At 45.5% G+C, this 23,469-nt stretch overlaps 1 protein-coding gene and 2 long non-coding RNA genes across 3 annotated transcripts in view; 1 reads left to right on the top strand and 2 right to left on the bottom strand.

Moving 5' to 3' along the window:
• Positions 1 to 5,021: 5,021 nt before the first annotated feature.
• LOC310898949 lies at positions 5,022 to 5,622 on the bottom strand. The gene is made up of 2 exons (XR_014583868.1): positions 5,483 to 5,622; positions 5,022 to 5,198 (listed from the first exon to the last, which is right to left on the bottom strand). It is a non-coding gene; the product is annotated as an uncharacterized lncRNA (long non-coding RNA).
• A 1,855-nt stretch (positions 5,623 to 7,477) lies between these two features.
• The window catches only part of C1QTNF7 (C1q and TNF related 7), a 62,404-nt gene continuing 46,412 nt past the window's right edge, over positions 7,478 to 23,469 (top strand). The window contains exons 1-3 of the mRNA XM_083834750.1: positions 7,478 to 7,616; positions 8,572 to 8,662; positions 9,474 to 14,802. The gene's annotated coding sequence lies outside the window, so the exon portion shown is untranslated. The remainder of the gene's footprint in view (positions 7,617 to 8,571; positions 8,663 to 9,473; positions 14,803 to 23,469) is intronic.
• Positions 19,382 to 22,310, bottom strand: LOC310898950. Its single transcript, XR_014583869.1, has 2 exons — positions 19,872 to 22,310; positions 19,382 to 19,575 (listed from the first exon to the last, which is right to left on the bottom strand). It is a non-coding gene; the product is annotated as an uncharacterized lncRNA (long non-coding RNA).

The raw sequence follows: 23,469 nt of genomic DNA, 5'->3' as shown, positions 1-23,469 counted from the left end.
CACAGGAGATGTCCTGGGGAAAGATGGATTACAGACCTGCAGCACCTACGCTGTTATTCCTCAGCCTGCACGGTTTTTTTTTAGTGTGGCATGCAGGCAAAGGCGAGTCTCGTCTGCTTTGCTCTCTGTCTTACCCTGACCCCAGCTTCCCTAATTCACTGTATTTGTAGTGAAAGCAAAGTCCTACTCAGCTTCACAGTGGCAGCATTTTGAAGCTTTAAAATGTCTGTTTTGTTTTGTTTTTTTGGTTACTGCAAATGGGCAGTAAACTGATACCCCAACTGCTTCTTCCATCTTACTCCTTTCATCACCTCAAGCAGATAACATCGTTGTTCTGCATTTGGAGAGTTTTCTTCAAATTATGTGTCTTGAGGTCAAATTGTTGTTTTTTTTTCACTAATTAACTATAATAGCAACCTGAAATTCCACTTCCACAAATAAGTTTATTATTGAATTTTCTGTATTATGTTACTAATTTAAATTTTTGTAAGAAGAAACTGCAACAGAGCACTGGGAGCTTGATATTACTGAAGTAAAACGTGCATTTGATCCTACTCAGGAGACTTTCAGGTGCTGGCAGGGTCCTTGAACAGCGACTGAATTCACATAACCGAATATCCAAAAGTGAAGAGAAAGCTCTGTGATACACTAAGACCATTCTTAGAGTGAAACGACAAGCCAAATTACATCTTAACCTTCATCAGCAGGAGAGAGATGTGCCACATTGCTGCTACTGAAAATACCAGGGGGGGATTAAAATCTCAGCTCTCCAAATGTTAAATTGGAGACGTTAACAAGATTCGAGAAGAATGCACTCCTTTGAGCACCAGGGCTTTGAAAGCAGACTGAGGATCCTGGCTTTCTTCCTCCCCTGTTTTGGAAGACAAAGCTGTAGAGTTTCCTGGTTCCAAACTTTGAACCCAACCCTGCCGTTTATCCCTGCGAGTTGAAAAGCTCATCCTGTTGGCACATTCATCTCTATAATGAGGAATTAATTTCCTAGGCTAGCTTGCAACCTTTAGGAATATAGATGGGGGTATTTTCTGCTTTCTCCTGGCAGAGGAGGATTCAGAGCCCAGGTTGGGATCTGCAGCTTTGCATGCACATTAAATCCCCTTTAAGGTCTCCCTTTCCTTTCCTCTGCAGCTTTGCCTGGTTTCCTTCTCCCAGCCCAGCAGATGCCTCCTGATCCCTGCAGGGATTTTTGAGCTCCCCAGGCCTTTCCCTCTCCTCTGCGTGTCATCCGCAGGCTGGATGCCCTCCATCCATGCAGACCCGCTGCTCTCCTCCTGGCTTGGGGGATCTAGGGGGAAGGCCCCCGAGCAGCACATTTCCTTCAGCTCTTTTGCTTGAGGGCTCCCACCGGAAAAGCACGATAATGTGCTTTTCTCACTCTGACCCGAGGCAGCCCCAGAGGCCTGGAAGCTGAGAAGACATCTCCAGGAACAACAGGCTCAGAAATGCCTGGCTGGCTCTGCTTTGGCCTTCCCTCTGGGCTGGCAAAAAGCAGGGCTCAGAGCTAAGTTCTGCTCTTTTTTTTTTTTCTTTTTTTTTTCTTTTTTTTTCTTTTTTTTTTTTTTTTTGCTGTATTTATTTTGTTATTAGGTCTCAACCATCATGAAAAGAAAACAACGATTGTTTTTAAACTTTTATGAAAGAGGTAAACAGAGTTTGGGAATAGCTCGGTTGAAAGGTTCAGACTGGACCTCAGGTGCAAACCTTCCTTTCACACTCTTACATCTCGTCTAATAGACAGAGCAGACCTGCTGTGCAGCCCCAAAAGCAGAGGACATCGCCAGGATATCAGGGTGGCTTGGCTGCTGTCCGGTTGCAGGAGCAGAGAAACCCAGGCCAGCCCTTTCACCGGGCTTACTGCTAAATGCACTAAGGTTTCCTGCGCTGCAAAGACAAGTTCTCCCCACAACAGCTTGCTGGAGGCTTTGCACCCCCTCCAGCAGGACCAAAGCTGTGTGCAGAGGGAGCAGAGGCAACACCAGCCTCACATTTTGGCTGGCCAAGCCACTGCCTAGGGGGAAGAAAGATGAGGTGAGCACTAGAGAGCCAAGAGACCTGTCTTAATGGGAGGCAGAGGTGCTCACACTCCACACGCCATCAGGGTGGGCAGCGGGACCTGGATGCTGTAGCTGTCGTCCCGTTCCATACCCAAGCAGCACATGTCCCACAAGGCACCGTAGCACACAGAAAACAACTTTCCTACAGCAAACCCTCGCACCAACAAAAGCCATGGGCAGCCCAGTTTGGGGGGGGAATATTTCCCAAGTTTACTCAAGTTGACTAAAAAATGTGACTGTTTTCCAAATTCAGATGAAAAGGTGGATGAGGGGGTTCATTCGTTTATTTGAAGGATTTCTAAACTTTATGCAGCACACGTAGAGAAAGATGCCCAGCTCTTTCCCTGTAGCAAATGGTGGAGCTGGCTCCTAGTTTTGGTCCTCTCCAACGCACAAAGTCATGCCAAGGAAATCTGGTGCTCTGCTTGTTGTAGGGCAGATAAATGCCATCCACTTTCACTGACATATGAAGCAACCAGTTCATCATTATCCTGACTTCAAAAAAGACCTCTTAGACAAAAGCTCGTCTTTGGAGCAGAAACCAACAAATGCTCTCGGCTTGTACACAGGGTGAGGGGGACATTCAGGCAAGTCCCCTGGGATACGCTATGCAGAGGCATTGGAAAAAATAACAGTAATACTATAAAGGATAAAAGTAACGGGGGACTAAATGGCCGTCTCAGTAACTAAACCGATGGCGGTGTTTTAAGAAGTGCCAGCAGAGGGCAATGCGAGGCAGCCAACGAGCTAACCCCGGCCGTCAGGGGACGGGGAGCTGCTGCCCCCCACCTCCGGCCGGTGGCAGGGCCTCTGGCCTCACTCGGAGAAACTTTTCCCACCTCGATTCCCTTGCTAGCCCTGTAAAGGAGTGCGAGAGGACTTCACGTGTCGAGCCTTTATAATGACGCCTTTGGATGCAGGCAGCACAGGGGGCGTGCCGTGCCCCCGGGCACCCCGAGCCCCCTCAGCCCGAAGGCCGAGCCTGGCAGCGGGGCTGCAGGCCCACCGCCACGGGGACCCTGCCGGTGTCTGCAGGGACAGAGGCCAGAAAGGGTCCTGCACCCTCATCTGCAGCAGTAAACTGGCTGCCGCAAGCGTAGCCTGTTTCTGTTGGTGTCGGCTCTTTTCTTTTTTCTTTTTTTTTTTTTTTTTTCTAATGACGTTGTCTTTCATTTATTCAATGAAGAATGTGGCTTCATGGCTACAGTGGGGACTGATACTGCAGAGGGAAGCGGATTCCTTATTCTCACAGTGCAGATGTGTCTGTGGAGCTATGAGGGTTTTTCAGAGTGGGAAGGAGGCTCTCACCTCCCCACATCCCACACCCCCACATCCCCACCTCAGAACAACCCCGTATCCCTCAGAACATCCCCACACCCCTGCATCCCCGCCTCAGAACAACCCCATATCCTGCATCCCCACATCCCTGCGTCCCCACAGCCCCTCTGCCCTGAGCACAGCCGCCCGGAGCATCCCTCTCGAATACAGCACGTCCACCCATGCAGGGACTTCTCCCTCCTGGCTCAGCAGCAGACCCTCCCCTCAGCAGTTGACTCATGAGGACTCGTTCAATTATTTCTGCCCATGGAATTCAACTGTAACAATGGCACGTGTTGCTCTTATGTCATCTTTTCTGTATTTATTCTTCCTTTCCAAAGTATTAAAATTAGTCACTAAACTAACGGATTATCTGGAATACAGCAAAGTGGAGTATTCTGTCTGCTTCTCCTTTTATTTGGGGAGGGGACATGGGAACACATTACTTATTCTTGAAATAAAACTGTTTTGAAACATAAGAATTCGTGAAGTCATGCTAAGAATTTGCTCTGAATCACAAGAGTGACTTAGGACCTAGAGCCTCCCCCACCACAGGGGAGTGCCCTTACCCTCTCAATGCTAAAATAATCACCAGTGCAGGAAGCATTTACCCAGCTTGAGTAAAGTCATAATTTGTGTCAGAGGAGTCACCCAAGAATATTGATGAGGCTGGACATCAGGAAATTCTCCTGGAAGGAGGAAAGGTGTTGGTCTCCTGCAATCCCAGACAGTCACATTTTGTTTGTTTGTTTCATTGCCTTTGAGGCACTCTCTCATTAGTGCCCCCCAAATTAAATATTCTTTCCAACTCAAAGCAGCTCTTCCCTTCTCCATTTCCACTTTTAATTTTGTTTGAAAAAAGAGAAAAGTAAAATTAAGTACTTTAAAGTTGTCTAGCCCAATTCTTCTCTAGATTGGCAGTCAAATCAAAAACAAAATAATAGTAATAATAATAATAATAAACATGAACTGCAAAACCATTATCTAGACTCGTTAACCTAATACTGAAAGGTGTCAAATAGCAAATCCCTTGTTTGTGTGTAGCAACTTCATTCACACACACGTGTACACACACAAATCTAACACAGAGTAATTCAGCTCATGTGGGAGACACAGAGAAGTGTTCACGTAAGTGGCATCGTGTCCAGCTGGCTCCAGACTGGTGTGTGACACAGCAGCACCACATCCCGCATGCTGTGGCAGTGGCTGCTTCAGCTGGCTTTCTCTGAGTTTTGTGGTACCGTGTCCTTAGATGGTTGTCCTCACAGCGAAATATCTGCTTAGAAATAGCAAAACAAAACAGTACAAATGGGTCCATTTCCCAGGTGCTCCATCCTCACTCTGAGGACAGGCTTTTAGATGGAGAGAGGTATCTAAGGAATGATAACGCAAACCGTGGCCATGCCCTCTACGTTCTAGGGCCATTTGGGAACCAAGGCACTTCTGTCTCTCCAAGGTGAGCCTCATACGTGTGAGCCCACTCAGGCAGTTCTGCTCCGGCAGAGGAACACTTAATGAGCCCTCTTAAATGCTGCAAAGGGGCACAAAGAGGCATTAGTGCAAAAAAAAAAGAGACTGAATCCTTTATTTCTTAGCAATTCCTAATGATGTAACTCTTCTGACTCGCAGCGCTATTACTCCTGGGTTGTTTGGCTGCAGCCACTTGGGAAGCTTCAAGAAACTTTGCAAAACAGCCCTACAGAAATTAGAGGTCTCTCTGGTGTGTGCGAGGATAAATATTCACAGTGCAGTTAGTTACCGTGGAGTTGTACTGTCCAGGAAATATAAGGGGTGGAGAACAGGGAAATTCTGGAACCAGAAGAGAAAGATATTTGGATTATTATTTTTTTTTTAACAGAAATCCTATAGAAAGCAGGTCACATGGGACAGAAAAAGGATATCCTCATTTTTCATCATTAAAAAGAAACAACGCTGTAATTAAAAACAGATCCCAGAGTGCCGGTCTGTTTATTCACTGGAGATGGAGTGAATTAGCAATCGGTTAGGAAACGCACACAGCAAAACACAGGCTACAAAATAAGGATATATAAGGCTGTATTTTCCCTTTTGGCCCTCTGCACCCACACACGCACGTCGTTTCATCTAAGACTGTGTGTTCCCCTCCCTGCTGCGGTGAGCGACTTCAGCAGGCCCTCACTGGCCGGCATCACGGCGGTGATCGTCTTTGCAGCTTTCCAGGGTTTGTTACGGCTCCAAATTCTGCTTTCTGATTTTCCAGATTCCTTGCTGCTCTTCCTGTTACATTTGTACCTCCGTTTCCAAGCGGTGGAGGCTGAGCGGGACTGCTCAGGGTGGGGATGGAGGGGGAAGCTCTCGCAGGGCAGCCTGCGCAGCTCTCCCGTCCCCATCCTGGCACCAAAGCCTCAGGGAGCGAGGCTCGCCCGGAGTCACAGAAGCCCTCAGGCTGACAAAACTCCTGCTCGAGCCCCTGAAGCCTGAGGAAAGCTGCATGTGCAGTGAATTTTGCCAGCAAAGTTTATTGAGCCCTCGGAGTCCATTACAGCAGCCTGGGCTGCTCAGTGCCTCTCTTGTCCTTACTCCCACCTGGGACCTCAGATGAAGGCCGTCCATGTTCGCAGGGATGCAGGTGTGCTCCAAGCTTTGTCACAGGAAATGAGATCAAATCCCACCATGCAGGTGAGCTCATGCATTCCCTCAGCAAACAATTGCAACGTCACTCCCTCCAGCTATCTTCTTAAAAACCCCAGGGGCTGGTGGCCACAGCCCCACACGTGCCAGGTCCCTCCTTCCATCCCTCCTCCCAGCTGTGCTCCTTTGCACCACCTTTGATGCACCACCTCCTGTGGGCTCTTCCAGCTTGTTATTTTGGCAGAAGAAAGATACGATTCCTTGCTGGGTGAGCTTTTTGGCAAGTTAATGGGTTGAGTCCACCCCTGTCAGTGTCCACTGAGCGCCAGGACCTGCAGCAGGAGCGTGCAGCATGGCAGGACAGGGTGCTGGAGGGCAGAAACCACATTTTGGCATCAAGGAACTCTTTTGAATTGTACCCCAATATAGCTGGTACCCCAGCAGCTGTATGTTTGAAACCAGGTATCTGTGATGATCTGATCCCATCTTCTGTGCCATGCCACGCCAGCACTGAGCTCCCGCATTTGATCTCTCTTCCACGCACATGCTGCTTTACGTCCCTAATTTCAAGTTCTGCCCTTTTTGTTCATCTCTGAACAAACGAAAGAAAGGCTTTTCTGCTAATGAAAATAAATGTTCCAGCTTTTTAAGACAAATTGCTCGTGCTGGTCAGTGCTGTTATGCTACCTCGGTAGTTTTAAGTAGCCAAGCTAATTGTGACAGCAGTGATTTGTTTGTTCTGAATCAGACATTTCATTTCAGAAAGTTACCAGCTATATTTTGTTACCATTAGTGTCAGAGAACTTGTATAGGTCAGGAAATGTGTATAGCCAACAGCCTACTCACTTGGAAAAGCACCCATAGACAATAAAGTTTTATGAACAGAAATTTAACGGCATGGATCTTTCCAGACTTTCCAGAGAGACTGAACTGAAATTGTTTTTGCTACTGAGTCCTTGAAATTAGGCATTTTGCTGCTAATGCACCCTGCCTCCTGCTCCACTGCTGGGTAACGGCGCCGTCTGTAATCAATCGCACCTCAGCCACCCTGCATTTATTTGCTTCAGCTTGAGGAGGGGGTATCAATTAACTATTAAAAGAATCCTCTTCCCATTAAATTAAAGACCATTTAAAAGAAGAACTGCCACCCTCTGATAGCAGTTTAGCAGCTGGCAAGTCAGCCTATCAGACAGACAGAGAAGGAAGAGCAGAAATGAATATACATGTGTACGCTCATTCATAGCGCCTGGTTTCCCTCAGCAGTTGCCATTTAATCTTGGAGCAACCCTTGCATCGTTTGCGGGAGGTTGTCAGATAACGCTCTCTTCAAACCCAAGCGAGCTGCGTGTGCAGCCAGAGAGGGCCACGGGGTGCTTTATGTGCGAGGCCGACCCTACTGGGTTGGGAAGATAGCTCTGAAGGCTGTCTGGCTGTCTCGTTGCACGAGCACAGAGCTGCGCTCAGCAGCTGACCCTTCTGCCTGGCGAACGCACTGGTCGAGGATCGCACTGGTTAGGCCGCAAGATGGGACACGCTCTGAATTGTGGAGGAAAAATGCCTGTGTTCAGGGAAGGGGACTTTTTCAGCTACTCCATTCACAGAAAGCACTCTCACCAGGTAAAGAAAATGAGTATTTTTTCACGTTTGTTTTTTTTTTTCTTCCTGTTTATGCACTGTATGAATTCATGATGACTCCTATCCTTACTTGAGGTATACAGCCTCTTCTTATCCAGTTCTCTTTGATTATAGTGACTAGTTGCTCTGTTAAAGTTTTCCCATCCTGAAAAGAAGTTATAATTCCAAGGGTCACTGAGCAAACGGGTGTTTTATTTGCTCTCTACCCTGTGATTGGGGCCCTTCTTTTGGAGAGGGTGGATCTGCTTTCCCACCTGTGCTTCTAGGACTGCTTTGGTACTCATTCCTCTAAAAATGCTAGTGTTAAAATGAACATGATACACACTGACATATTTATTAGGGAGTCTGGGGCTGTGTTTTGGGAATGAGGCACGCCCTGAAACATAACAAGGATGAACCTTTCAGAAGAGGCAGGCAGAGAGATGGCCAAGGCTGGTTGCTTGTCGTAACTAGCAGGATATGAACATGTGCATAGGCACAACACAGTGAACATCGTTTTTTTCCCCCTCTTCGCATTTCTGGTCAAAAACAAGGATGGAATTATCAAAAGTAACAGGTTACAGGGAATTAGAGGTGGCTCAAGAAGGAAAATACAGAGATTGGGTTTAGCTGTGTTACATAAGAGAAGTTGCCAAGATAGTCAGAAAGAAACTAGATTAACCAGTAGAGCTTAGAACACTGTGAGAAATAGGAATATTAACTGCTTTCTACCAGAGTGATGAGAGCACATCAGATTCACATAAGATTCTTTTTTTTTCCCAAAAAGATTGATCAAAAACTGTAATATAGTCATAATTTGTCAGCAGCCATGACGTCCAGGCACCTTAGGCAATTTTTCAGATTCTGCATAATTTTCAATGTCTAATATACTATGGGAAATGCAATGAAATATACCCTGTACTTAATTGATTCCTTTTGCATCACATTTTTCACACAGGCTTGGCTGTTGGCCTTTCTCTGCTAAGCGAGGGTTTCAACAACTGGAGAAGATGGATGGCCAAACCAATCAACTACAGAATATGCAAAAGGTCAAAGCACTCAGCTAGCACGTTGCAGGCTGCTTCCAGATAAATGAAGCATAATAAATCGGATAACTTTCTGTTTGAACAAACAAAATAAGGAAGTTTGAAAGTAGTTCAAGCTGATGTTTTCTTTATGACTTGAAGTGCTACATGAATAGCCCTGTGGAGTGTGGAACAGCATAAAAGTCCTTTCCTACCCTATCTATTTGAAAAAGAGAGCAAAAATAAGTAGTTTGCATGTGTTGAGGCAGAATAGGTTTGTGTCATATAAATTAAAATCGGTGTGTGCAAGCAGGGAAATGTTGTAGACCTTTGTGTAGGTCTGTAGCATTCTTCTTCAGAAGGGGTTTGAGTGAGGGGCTTGTAGAAACATAACCTCTCTCATGTGCTCTTTGATCTTGGGCAATCAAAAGAGAAAAGCTTAAGGGTGCCAAGTCCACGGGCACTGACAATGGCACAGTGCATGGTGGGGAGTAACGGCAGAGGTGCCAAAACGCCGGCACCATGGGGACAGCAGGGCTGGTTTTCCCAGGGGCACAAACTCCACATGCCCAGGGGTGGAAGGCTGTTAATGATGCTCAGAGGAACTGTTTGGTTTCCCACTACTCCCAAACCAGTGCGTGAGCTAATTTTAAATGGATCTCTATTACTTTCAGGCTTATCTTTAGTTGCTCCTTGGCTTGCACTTGGCAGAAGAAAAATAAATATAAGCTATTCTTATTACGCTGACTTGAATACCAAGTATGTTTTCATTCCATCTAGCTAATATGAGTAGATAAACTGGTGGCCTATTTCCTCTTTCTCTTTCAAATTAAAGGAGAGTGATAAGCTGAGACCTCGTGGTGATAAGCTGAGACCTCACAGAGAGGAAGCTGTGGTGCCTCTGGAGGGTACATCTGTATAGCCAGCTCTGAAGCAGAGACAATAATCTTGCTCTGAAAGGGATGTGAATTGACAGATGTGGACTTTATTTCCACTTTATTGGACTTGTGTGGTTTGGGAAGAAATGAAAACTGGGTATTTAGCGAAACATGTCTATATCCAGTGAAGGGGCTTCACCTCAGACCATGTGCGAATGGGTAGATTGCACAATGCACTCATGCTCATCCTCTTGCTGGGACAGTTTTTCCTTTTCCCAAACGCAATGCATGACATGGGAAGGGACAAAGAAAACCAGCCCTTCCCTGCCCTTCTGCCGGAGCAGAGCCAGATTGGTGCAACACAAGCGCATGCTTGCAGAGGTTTTTGAAACCCTTGTAGAGAAATGGGATGGTAGCTCACACTCAAGTTAATGTAGAGGGATACCTTGCTTTGTTAACTCCAAGGAAGGAACTGCACCCAATGATATGAACACGGCATTTTCAGAGTAACACAAATGCCCAGAGTTTGGAGAACAGCCACATTGGTCTGCAGCATGACAGCATACACAGGGCTCATGTTGGAATGCGTTAAGATAAATAAAAGAAAAAGAATCAGCACAAAGCAGAAAGTTTTATAAACTGAAAGCAGATAGTTATGCAGGGCAAAAGTGTTATTTCTGCTGTTTAGTTCTGCATTGAACAATGGCCCTTTTCTGTGCTGTGAGAAGACAGACTACCGGAGAGAAAATGAGATAGATAATTTAGACAAAGCATTGCTTTTTGCTGATGTTAGTTTACAACAGACCTCACTCATTTCAGGAGACCTTTATTATTTGTAAATCCATCTGTAAGTCTCACTAAGTTCCCAGCGATGGCTTGAAGCATCAAGACATCTCTGCAAATCTGGTCTCAAAAAATGTTGATGGAAAAGCGTGACGTTGAAGGAAAAGTGAGAGGAAAAAATTGCAGGAGAAAAGCCCCCCTCATCACATGGAGGAGTAGGTAGGTGAAGTGAAACTCCAACTACAATTTTAATTGCTGATATATACTGGAGGCAATGGAGCTACAATGCTCTGCCCCATTAAGACTCCAAGCCCTTAACCCTGAGGTGATCTGATTCACTGGAGGGGGAGAAATGTAATGTGCTGTGCTGCTTGCAACAAACAGCACTCCATTTCAGAGCAGTACATATAGCAGAGTTGTTCCAAGCTGCTCCAAGCAGATAAAATTTAAATCCTGCTTGTTGGTTTTACATTGGTGACTGATGATTGAATGGAGGTGCAGAGCAGAGGTGACTTTAGTTAGGTAATCTCATTGCGCAAATGAACTTTGGACTGTGTTTTCTGGCAAATTTAGGCCGAGAATAAATTATTCTCGTTTGAAAAATCACAGGCCCTGTTGGAGCTGTGTTTTGCATCCCATATAAATGCAAAAATACACGTGGAGTTAACCCACTGGTACCTAGGTGCCCCTGAAGTGTGCAGCCCCGTAGTTGCTCAGTCATACAGATGCGTGCTGTTCCTCATGGATGTACCCCATCCTGCAGCCATTCACTTGTCGAGCATCTGCAGAGGGGTGCACCAGCTGCAAGTCATGATATTTTCTTGTTACAACCATTTTTCTTTCTCGTGTAGGGCCACTGGACAATGACACGTTTCTGTTTACCTGGATGAAGCTGATCTTCATTCCCATTGCTCCACATGAGGAGATAATTAAGCCTGTTGTAGCAGTTTTGTGATTTCCTAGAGTGCACTGTGCCATACAGGCCCGCTCAGTCTCTCAGTACTGAAGCAAGATGAGTCCTGAGGACTTACATTAACATCTTGACAATTGAGTTGAGCATTATCTGGATGTAAATGCATCCATCCATAACAGAGGAAAATTTCAAATCCCAGCATCAAAGAATACTTCATTTTTTAATGCTACAAAGTCATATTCCTTCCAGCAAATCAACTGCTTAGTGGTTCACTGCAAATGAAAGATGTTGTTTGATTCCTGGTTCAGATACTTGTATTGGAAACTTCCTTAATACTTATTAGAACCTGCTGAGTCTTAAAACACTTTAGGCAGAGAAAGGGCTTAAATACGTCATCAGGAAAACATCCCAGCTGCTTACCACATGAGAGGATTAAAGATGACAATCCATCAAGGGTGTGATGACTGTGTTCTTTAGGGCACATTACTCTCCTGCATCTATTACACGGATTTCTGGTTTTTGTATTCACGATGCAACAGTCTGTTATGCAATGAATGTCCACACGTTCATGGCCATATGAAGACTTGCACCCAATAGCGAGACAAGAAGATAAGTCCATTTTCTTTCCCTTTGAAATTTCTCTGAGACAAATTACTCCATGTTTCCTAAGCCCTTTGAGCTGGTGTGTTGTACCTGTGTGGACATGAACACCAAATGCCTGTTACCGTTCCAGCTCCTGGGGCTAGCAGCTCGATCCTCCCACAGCTGTGCCTGTACAAAGCCAAACCCAAGAAAATCAGCGTGCTGCTGAAATGCCAAAATGTGGAACAGTTGCCTAGAACTGTAACTTTCAAGAGATTAGAAATAAGCCTATCACAGGCACCAGTGAGCAACCCTATGAAAATATCACCGTCCAAAAAACTGAACCATTATTTTCTGCTGAACACTTAAAACTTCAAGGCTTGCAGAACCTTCTGTGGTTTCTCCTCCACTTTTGCCTCTCACCTCCGACCTGTAAAGCTCAGTAGGTGAAAGAAATGAGTTCATCTCCTTATTTTTAAGACTTGCTCTGTTGGTCCTCACTTCCTTTCTCTCCAACAAAGCTTTAAGTGCATCTTCCTCTTTCAGCCACCTTCTCAATAACATAAGAGCCAAACTGCTGGCTGATGCTTTAACTTTGTGTTGCGGACCACAGAAAACTATCCAGGTAGTCTCAGATGGCGTAAACGTCTAACAGATCAGAAGAAATGTTTGCTTTGTATTATTGATGTTATAAAATTACTGAGGTTAATATGATTATTTATTACTTAACCAATAGTTAGTCCTTAATCGCATTACTGTGAGGCAAATAGGTGAATGGAAGTGAGAAAGGTGTTTATAAAACCAGTCCAGAGCAAGGCACAAATCAGTGGCAGAGCCCAGGTTTGTAATTCCTGCCAGGCTTCTCCACAGATCATTAGAAAACATGGGTTGTTTTGATTGATTGGTTGGTTGGCTGGTTGGTTGGTTGGTTTGCTTTTTTAATGTGGCACAAACAGCATCCTCTGTTTCCCTTACAAAGGAATAGAAATAGGATGCAGCAGCTCACATTTTCCTAAACAGGAGCAGAAAGAGGCAAACTGAGAGAATGGATGATCTTTAAAAATTCAAGGTAATTCCCATAAGCATACAAATACAAGTTTCCAGTGTTGCCTGTACTTTAAAGGATATGCCTAATGCCTGCTTCAAAGTGAAAATGATACAGAAATCATTGAGTTCCTATAGTACATTAAAGTGACATGATAGGATGGTATTTGTACTTTCAATATACTTTCATCTGCAACCGAGTCCACCAGCAGATCATTTAGTACTGAAATGAAACTCCATCAGAAAAGAATATTGGCTTTCTCTCATCATTGGCAGCAGTATTTTATCTGTATTGATTGAATGCACAGGATCCCAGTTTTTAATTCTCAATTAAAATATGAAATACTTAATATTTCAATGTCATGTAATGTCATTAGAACATTCAAACAAACAAGATGTTCTATAATAACCACTTCAGAGGTGGCATTTTGACTTTGGCTGGTTTTGCCATAGATGATTGATCTCCTCTTTCAGGTGCATCAAACACTTTTGAAAATTTCGGTATAATTTTGTCTAATGATTCCATCTTAGCTTATGTTAATTTTGCAAGAAAATATGGCTGACAAAGCCAAAGTCACCTAATAGCAGGAACAATAAATTGTCTGTTACATTAGCATCAGCAGGTCTATTGGATGCATTTCCAAAAGTCCTTAGTAATTTGGGGCACAGTCTGAGATGGGCTATTCAGGATCCTCTTTTCCAGATGGTACTCATCATATGCACCCGTGGAAGTTTGTTCTGGTACTAACAAAGTGGAAGTTGGGTGCTCAGAGACTGAAATTTCAAAAATCACAATGTTTTATAATTTAGGCCTAAACATCAAAGCTTTTTGTTTGTTTGCTTTTAGCTATTCTGCAGAGAGATCTCATATTTGCAAAATGGGAACTTTCTCAAATCATTAACTCATACCATGTGGGTCGGCCATGGCTGGTTGAAATACATCCCTCGCGAGGAGGAGGAGTAATTCTCCTTCCACAGGAACACCTGTAGCTCTTCTGCATGAACGGCATTTCGTGTGCTCTGCTATCTTAATCTGAGCAAACCAGAACAGAGCCATCCACAGTAAGTGGATGTCTTTGCAGATCATGCCTCTGTTATTTAAAGCTTGACAGTGTCTCAGAGGACAGGATCGCTGTCATGAATCTCTTTTGAAATTCTCCAAAATCCCATGAAGGTCAAGTCTGGGGATGTTCTTAGCCACAAACCTCAGCTTGGGTCTCCCACCCCCCTGTGAGAGGAGCACCCTGCAGTAGGGGAAGCCTAGGAGAAAGCCCCTGGACCTGTCCCCGAAGCCTCAGACCAAGGAGTAGCGCCTCTAAAAATCCAGGGAATCCTCTGGCTGATTTGGGGAGCAGGCTCCTTTGGCAGCTCCCAGCACGTTGTGCCTTTGAGGCTGTTGCTTCTTCCTTCACTTTGAGGCAGATGCTGCTCCTCCCAAATCCCACGCCGAGGGGACGGCATGCCAGAAAGAGCATGATTTTTTCCTCGTCTCTGTGTCTATACCGAGCAGGAGACAACTTAGCCGATAATGCTTTCCAAAGATGATATAACGTTACCTCGGGGAGGCTATGCCCCGCGTCCCGTTAGGACGCTGTCATACCGCTTCAGTCCGGAGCACGCGCTTGCTCGTTGCTCCATGGTATACATTGAGCTCCTTCCAGCAGGAGTTTTATAGCACGCTGACAGTTGCTTTAAATTAGAAAAGCTGGCAACTGTCCGAGGAAAGGAGTGGGAGCTTATTTAGCTGAGACAGACAGTTACAAAACTCAATGCACGAGCATCAAGCTTCAAACGAGTTTCGTGAAGTTTATTATTTGTCGTCGAGGCACTCAAATTGGCTTTAACGGATCTTGGATCACCAACAATTACCTGGTGGCTTGAATTTACAGCTCCTACAGCACGACCCGAAAGAAACGTGTTGCTTTTCCTGAAAAAAAATTGGTGTCATCTACTCAAACGTTAAGGTAAGTTGTAACTGATTCTACTTTCCTATTCTGGCTTCTCTGAAATGCATTTAAAGAAGGGAACACAACAGAGAGACTTCTCAGAAAAAAATAATAATTAAAAAAAATCAGATTTTTGCTGGGATACACGTTTCCATTAGGAATCTGCTGTAGTAGGACTTCTGTGAAATCTGTTTATATATCTTGTAAGAAAGAGTAATAAATTTTGACATGGATGCATATAACTTTCCTATCAGAAAGTTACCAGACATATTTTTTTAAAAATCAAAGACACAATTTGATGGTAAAAAAATATTTATAAATGTCTACCTTTCACGGGGTTTAGGGTGATTTAATTGCTTACAATCATTTGAAATATTTCTTTTATTTAGCTATAATCTTACATTTCATCAACCCAAAATAGATTATAGGTTTTTTCCCTTGTGCATGATTCCAAAATCATTCCAAGTATTCACTTTAACCTTTGTTGCTATGGTTTCATAGAAACTTGTTTTGAAAAAAATAAAAAATAAAAATAAAAAAAAATCTGTAAATACTGAATAAATCATTTTGCTTCAGGGTTGTGCTCTCGCAAAGTTAATCTCCTGAATTTAACGTATTAAACTCTCACCAAAAAGAAAAAAAAAAAAAAAAAACAAAAAAACACCCATTTGTTATTTTGTTGGGGCATTTATTCTGCTGGGGTTTTCTTTCCCAAGGTCATTTAGCTTTCCGTGCTTCCACTGCTACTGGCAGTATGCTTTGTGGCTGTGTGCTACAGACACACGGGAGGGAGTGGGTGTTGTTAAATAGAGTGCAAGTGATTGAACACAGCCGTGGTGTAGGTAGGTGAGGGTGTAAGTGGATAAGCAGTTTCTTGCTCTCTTGTTTCCCCTGGGTCCCTGGGTTGTGCAGATGGGGCGGAGGCAGCGCTGGCTTGCATGCCAGCTGCCCAAAACATGATACTCACAGCGGTGCCTAATTCCTCTAACCCACTCACTTTCAAGGAAATGATGAAGGTTTTCAGCTGAAGCTTTAGGAAAATATGGGTGTGAGCACAGCATTACCCACAGCCCTTGGAGCCGTGCAAGCTGCGGAAATTTGCTATTACCAGCTCTACTCATTGCTAGAGAAACGGCAACCTGCTTCAGAAATCCCACGACCCATGGTGGAACTCCCTTCTTCCTGCAGTCCCGTGCTCCTTGTTTTCCCTGACTTGGGACAGCTTCAGCTGTGCTGCTGGAGTGGATTTTCCCTTTCAGAGCATGTGGAAATGCGGGGCAGTCCTGCTGAGCTCCCGTACAGCCCGGCCCACCCAGGAGACTATGTCCCCATGGGCCATGCTCCACCTAAGAAATGTGTTTAAGAGTAGAGAAACATGGAGTGGGGAGGGCAGGGGAAATGGTGTGGAAAAGCAAAACTGGATGTGGAGGAGCTGATATGCCAGGCCCACTGGAAAGAAGGAAAACCTGAAAGCCTGCCTCCATTTGGGAACCCCTGGGTGAAGTTTTGTGCCAAGTGGGAACCCCACCATCACCATCCTCGCTGAGCTGTGGAAAGGTAGGGCAGGCAGAGGTGTGTCCAACAAGCATTGCCTAGGCAAGGACTATGTGGCATGGGGCCTGGGAAGCTCAATTCCCCTCCTCAGTGGTTGCATATTCCTTACCCTTCTTCCACAACACCCCGCCATCTGAAGGATAGTAACAGGTAACAGCTGCAAGGCAAGAAGGTGGATGGGAAAACTGAGGGCTGGATTGAGTCCCCGCAGGGCAGGATCCTCTGTCCCATTCACCGTGCTGGAGCTCACTTGTATCCTTAATTCTCTGTGAGGTGTCTGCTCGTGGGCCTGCCCCATATGCTGCAAAGCCTAATGCTCAGGGTCCTTAAACCAGTGCTGCAGCACCGTTACGCATGCTGTCATTGTATGGCCAAGTGACATCCACGTTCCTGAAGACACACATTGCAGATGATAAAACGTGGATTAAGAGAGGCCGGAAAAACTTAACCTCTGAGAGGAGTGAGAATCTGAAGGCTGCAACCTTTTATACAATTAAGAGGCGTTTTAAAAAAGAAAAAAATAGTGTTTCTGATTCCTAGAGGTTGCTTGTCACAGATACAAGACAGGTCAAACTCCATTTTATCTGCTGGTGTGGATTTTTTGTTGGTCGAAAGGACAGCAAAGCAGTTATGTGACTGACTTGGCAGAAAACTCCAGAGGCTTGGCAGGTTCATCTTGGTGATCAAACAGGGAAAATAAAGGCTGCAAGTGAGATAATTACTGGGCAGATTTACATTTTAGTGGTATGCATCGGGCTGCAACTGTCAGCAAAAGGTTTTCATTTCTGCAAACAGTCTCTCTAAATTAAGAGGTGCAGCTCAGTTGTGTAGTTTCTGTTGGGCGGAAGAAGAAATCCAGATTAGTCCGAGTTCACAGCACTGAAGTAACGCGTTCAGGTTCTCCGTATATTAGGCTTTAGTTTTTATTTTGGAAGAGAAGTGTGGATCTGCTTTAGGGTGTCCAGCCCCAAGCCTCACCTGATGTCGGATGTGGATTGGAGAGCTCAGAGTGATGAAGGCAGCACCGCAAAGGACCTGACTCTAGCCTTCAGAGATGTTTTACAGTTTCACTAAACGTTGAGCAGGAGGGGATAGGATCATATGATAAAACAGTCTACACATTTCTGTCAGGTGTAAGCACTGGGAAGGGCAGAACTGTTTAGTACGAAGGCAGATTTTATCACAAATAATAATGGGATCAGTTTTAAGGGGAAAGACTAGGCTGTGCACAATGGGAAAATAATCCTGGCAGGGAGAGAGTTGTGGTTATAAAACAATCTGAGGGAAAGGGGGGAAAAGTCTCACTGGCTGGGATGTTTCATTTTGTCTGGGCAAACCTCGAAGAAATCTGTGGGGAGCAATCTTTCCTAGGCTGAGAGATGTGAGAGTCCATATGTTGTGCTGGCTTAAATTTATTGGCTTGTGTTCAGTCTATCTACTGGATTTGTCTTCCTCATCTGTATTGTGTCTCTGAGCCCCGAGCGTGGTGCAGCCTACAGAAGTGGAGGCCAAATCTCGAACAAGATTTAATTGAGATAGTTGGCTGTGCTTGGACACCAGCAGGCCACCCATCCTATTTTCAGCTTACACTCTCCCCTCCTCCTTTGGAGAGACCCCAAACCCAAAATCAGACACCCTGCTATAAAAAGGAACATCTGGAAAAAGCCAGAGGTTAAAGCAGGGGGAAGGAAGAGAACTGTTCCGTTATGGGATGCTTTTTAGGATGTATTGTAATTCATGCACTCTGCTTTATTTCTCTCAGTGTTTGCTACATTCTTTTAATAAATATATTTTTCTTTCATTAAAAAAAAAAAAATGAGGATGGAGAGGATATTAATAAGGAAACAAGACCTGAAATGTAGTTTAAAAAATGTGCAGCAAAAACAGGGAGTGACACTGCTATGAAAACAAGAAGGGCTCAAAGGGCAGGGCTAAAGAGGTGTGTGTCCAGCCTGCTCTCCCCACCTCCCCACCTCTTTCCTTTTGTCCAGTGGGCCTCGTCCCTGGCTCCAGGCCAGCGTGGGGGACCTGGTCTGGGAGCTGCTGCGAGAGGGACCTCCCATTTCTTTACCCTTCAGAAAAGAAAAGGAAAAAAAAAAAAAGAGAGAGAGAGAGAGAGAAAGAGGGAAAAGTCTTCACTTTTTTTGTATTGCTCCGGGAAAACTCTCCATTTTCTTGGAGGGAGAAGCTCCCTCCTGCTGGAACATGTGTCTTCATTTCTCGCTTGCTGTTAGGACTGAGGACCGAAAGTCTTTTCCCTTTTCAGCAGTCCATAAAAACTTGATGTTACGCCAGTCTTGCTAGCCCTGCACTGATGTTCCTGCACAGCTCTGGTCTGCTGTGCCTTAAAGCACCTGGGGACCGATCCCCCCCCCGACACATCCCAGGCTATGTTTCATGTCCTTTCTCACGTAGAATTTCTTTTCACTGTCACTAGTAGAAATGTCTCTTTGGCGATGTATCAGAGAAACACCTAGGTTACTTTTTGCATCCATTGCTCACTGCAGACGCCATGTCAGTATTTTGTTACAGAGCAATTGGCTCCTTTGAGACGTTATGAGGTCCAGCTCTGCACAGATATGCTCTGCAGGTTATCTGCCAGAGCCTGGCCTTTTTTGGCCCTAAAGCCCGAGAACAGGCTTTGATCACAGCTCAGCTGTAGAAACTCTCCCTGTCCCAAATGTTTTCAATGTCTCTTCAGTTCCTCTTCAGTACCCCTTTCCTCCTGTAAGTTACTTATCTGGTATTCTCCTTTCTGTAGTCCTCCCATTTTCCTGGTGCATCTGCATGCTTACCCAGGGGATCCCCCTTTACCACTTCCTCGAGGAGGCTTTGGGGGGGACCCTGCTAGCATCCACTCCTCCCTGAAGCCATAGTGGTCGCTGGGCCATCCTGTAACGCCTGCTTAAATAATGTGGGGCTGCAGTGTAGCTCTAAATCTTCCAGATGGCTGACTTCACGATGGCTGGGAGAAAGACCCAAGCTACTTTGGCCTCTCTGAATTACAGTTCCTATTATTCAGTGCAGGCATTCCTGCTAGAAAGTGGTCACACATGTCAGCAGATGACCTCTTGAGCACCAGCTCTGAGGTGGGGCAGGGAGAAGTCATTCCAGAGAGAGGTGGTGATTTTTGAGTGGGAACAGGATAGTTTACACTCCAGCAAAGCAATTCCCTTAAAGGTGTAAAGTACAGGTTGTAGCTCCCACTTCTCTCTTGGAGGAAGGAAATGTTCCCTTCTGTCCCCACAGCATGGGTAAAAGGAAAATAAAATAAATAAATAAATAAAAATAAATAAAAATAAAAATAAAAACAAAACAAAATAAAAATAAAGAAGTACCCAAGTCAACATTATTTCACTATTATCTGAATATATATCTGAATGGCCCCAATAAGAATGCAAAGATCATGTTCTCCTGAGCGTATTACAGCATTTAAAAGAGCAGCATTGGAGGTCAGACAGAGGAAAACAGCTTAAGCAGAACAATCAGGGCCAATGGTTCTGGCTAGCTGTGAAACAGGCCATCATACTCACCTTTGTCTCCCGCACCCCCCGAGAGCAGGTCCCCCCATGGGGTCAGGGGCTCTGCTGCCCACTCGGGAGGGTGAGCAATGCCTTCAGCACAGTGAGAGGGCACTGCACCAGCAGAGAGCTTTTGGTTTCTCTGGAAGGGGGTGTATCAGCTGCATTTCACCATATTTTAAGCTTTACAGCTAGGTTGTACTGCTTTACATCAGAGTGGGGGTGTGGAGGCTGCATTTTTGGAGGAAAAGGACCACAAGCGGCCTTCAGTAGTCCAAGGAGAATGAAGAGTTTCCTTTGCAGGACTGAATAGGACAGCTCCCTGCATGCAGCTCAGCCGTGGCTTTGTAGCCTTCTTTAGGCAGAACTGCAATTGAAAGTTTCAGTGCCTGGCATTTCTCAGACAGAAATATATTTACATTGCATCACACCTCAGTGATGCCTCCCACGCCTCCAGGAATTGTCCAGATTGTCATATCCTTACTGTACAGCCAACATACAGTGACTGCTGGGTGTTTCTTGCACTGACAGAGAAATTATCTTGCTCTGAAAGAGCTAATGGATTACTTGAAAACCCTGGATAAATGCACATAATCCTCAAACATATCTGGAGAAGACAGCCAGGCAGAAAATGAGGGCATCTTGGCAGCAGGAGTTACCTGTCAGAAACCTCCTGGCATCTCATGTTCTCCCCTTCTACAGGCATGTTCTGTCCTCGCAGCCTGAGGCTGCAGTCTGGGAGTTTTGATTGTCAAAAACTGGAACAAAAACCCAGCCAGCGCATGTAAGAAGTCTGGTTCTGCAGTCCTAGTAATCCTCTGCAGTGAGACCCAGGCCTCTTTGAAGGGGTCACATACAGGGATGCAAGGATCAGGTTCATCATGGGTGCAGCTCCACGGACACCCAGGTTATATTTTTTAGGTTGCTACGTCTGGCAGGATTGAGCCTGAGCTTTGCACTTCAGTGAAGAGTGGCTCACTCCAAGGAAGGTTGTTTTTGTACCTCCCTCATGAGGTGAACGTCCATGCAGATGCTTTCATGTGGTTTACCTTCTGGCCATTTTCAGCCTGCCTCAGCGATCAAAAAGTTGTATCGCTTCTCCAGAGATATAGACAGGTTATAAAACATTTCAGTCCCCTAAACCGGCACCCTTTCCTCCATCAGAAGAGATGGTGGGACAGCGCTCTGTGTGCGCTCGCTGCCATCATCGCTCATGCTTGTACGACCTCTGCGGTTCTTCTGGAACGCGGTCTGGATTCCTTGCGATTAGGACGAGATGATCCCATAGCAGAAACAGTTTCACTCGCGTGGAAGAGCTGCCAAGATACCCTTAAAAGGCAGGATCTGCCTAGCGCGCGCTGCTGGAAGCCTTCACCGCTGCTCCGGCCCGCCTCAGAAACCGGCCCGGCCCGGCCCTGCGACAGCCATGGTCCTCCTCCGCCCCACACAGCGGGAAGAGGCCAGGTCCCTTGGGTCCTCGTGGTCAGAAATCGGCAGCACCGTGCCCAGGCCCTGGCACCAAATCCCCTCCAGCATCCCAGCAGCTTGCCGGGCAAGTTTGCTGCATGTGCCTCCTTCCCAGTGTGTCAGCGGAAGCAGATGTTTCTAATTTATCACTAAAAACAAACAACTTAATCCCAAAAATATGCGGCAGCAGGGGGACTGGAGGGAGCCTTCCACTTAAAGCTGATTTATAAATTGGATAATTAAGGTTAATTTGGCCGTGAATGAAGTGAATGTGTGTCTGATATTGTTACCGGTGCTTCCTCCTTGTAATTTTTGCAAGTCCTTGGAATCACTAAACGTCCAAGGTCTTTTAAACCTGAGGTAATGAAACGCTTTCCTGCTATGCTGGCCGAAAGTGGCTGGCATTGCTTCCTTTAATCAGCGGCTCTAATATTTATCTATTTAGGCCTCTGGAGCTTTATTTGTGTATAACAGACGCTGCAGCCCTCTGTCACATGAGTGCCAAAGGCAGGCCCCACTGCAGCTCCAGCACGCACCCTTCCTGCTCCTGAAGGCGTTATTTCATCTCCACTCTCTGAGAGCAAGCACTCCAACTGAGCACGGTGCTTGGGTGAGACCCATAAATTTATTGGTATTGCCTGTAAAAAGCATGGCCAACAGGTCAAGGAGGTGATTCTCTGCTTTGCTATGCCCTCATGAGACCCCACCTGGAGCACTGCACTCAGCTCTGGGGCCCACAGCACAAAAAGGACATGGACCTGTTGGACTAGGTCCTGAGAAAGGCCCTGAAGATGATCAGAGGGCTGGAGCACCTCTCCTGGGAAGAAAGGCTGAGAGAGTTGGGATTGTTCAGCCTGGAGAAGAGAAGGCTCCGGGGAGACCTTACATCAGTCTTCAATACTTAAAGGAGGCTTATAGGAAAGATGGAGAGAGACATTTTCAGCAGGACCTGTAGTGATAGGACTAGGGGTAGTGGCTTTAAACTAAGAGAGGGTAGGTTTAGATTAGATATTAGGAAGAAATTCTTTACTATGAGGGTGGTGAGGCACTGGAACAGGTTGCCCACAGAATCTGTGGATGCCCCATCCCTGGAAGTGTGCAAGGCCAGGCTGGATGGGGCTTTGCACAGCCTGATCTAACAGAAGGTGTCCCTGCCCATGGCAGGGGGGTTGGTCTAGGTGATCTCTAAAGGTTGTTTCCAACCCAAAACATTCTATGATTCTATAATACTGTATTGGTGTTGGAGGCCGCGGCTAACCTCAGAGTGCCTGAGCATGTGCACTTATACTGAATAAACTATATATTTACCCGACACATACTTCACACCATCAGTTCCTAATGCTTAAAGGTTGTGTTATTATTTATTTTAAAGGGCTCTTTTTCAAGCAGCTTGGCACCTAGCCATAGCATGTCTATCATTCACAGGCTGCACTGAAGTAGCAGCAATGCAGTAGCCTTAAAAAGACTTTAAAAATTCCTGGAGACTCGACAGCAACACCAGCCCAATATTGCAGAAAGTCTTTATTAGGGGGCTGCTACCAGAAGCCTATGCGCCTTGCGTTTGCAAAAATTTCTGTGTTCAATGAAGCTCATTTATGTAAGAAATGGATGGCTGTACTGATTTCTTCAACCTCAAACAACTTTAAAAACATAGCAACACTGTTCAGTTAAGTGTATTTTCCCAGTAGATGCTGCAGTGACCCCCATTCCTGTTATGCCAGTGCCTGTGCTGCAGCAAAGGATGCAATGTCACTCAGGCTGTCCCTTCTGGCACTCTTGCAGATCAGAGTAAGCCCCTACAGCCCCACGTATGGGGGTGCATTTACTGCAGCCAGGGCACAGCACTCTGCTTTTGGAGGTTTTGGTTTTCAGGTGTAATAATCAGCAGGAGCTATCTAGCTTTTTCTGGGAGCATGGGGAATTAAACCTTACACTGGAATGGTGGTAAAGCTGTGAGATGATGTTGCGATGATCAGCACTCATCTCCTCAACAATCTCTTCTGCTGTGAGTAGCATCTCCCAGGGCTGGACCAGTTGGGAAACCCTTCTCCTCCATTAATTCTATTAAATGGTAGAATTAGACAATGTACCAAAATTGCAAAGTACTGCTCGTCAAGCCTGAATTTCAGGTAGGTTAAATGGA

Source organism: Anser anser (genome assembly GCF_964211835.1).
Source record: "Anser anser genome assembly, chromosome: 4".
NCBI classification, from domain to species: Eukaryota; Metazoa; Chordata; class Aves; order Anseriformes; family Anatidae; genus Anser; species Anser anser.
Note: the sequence above shows the minus strand (reverse complement) of the source record. Positions and strands in the feature narration are given on the sequence as shown.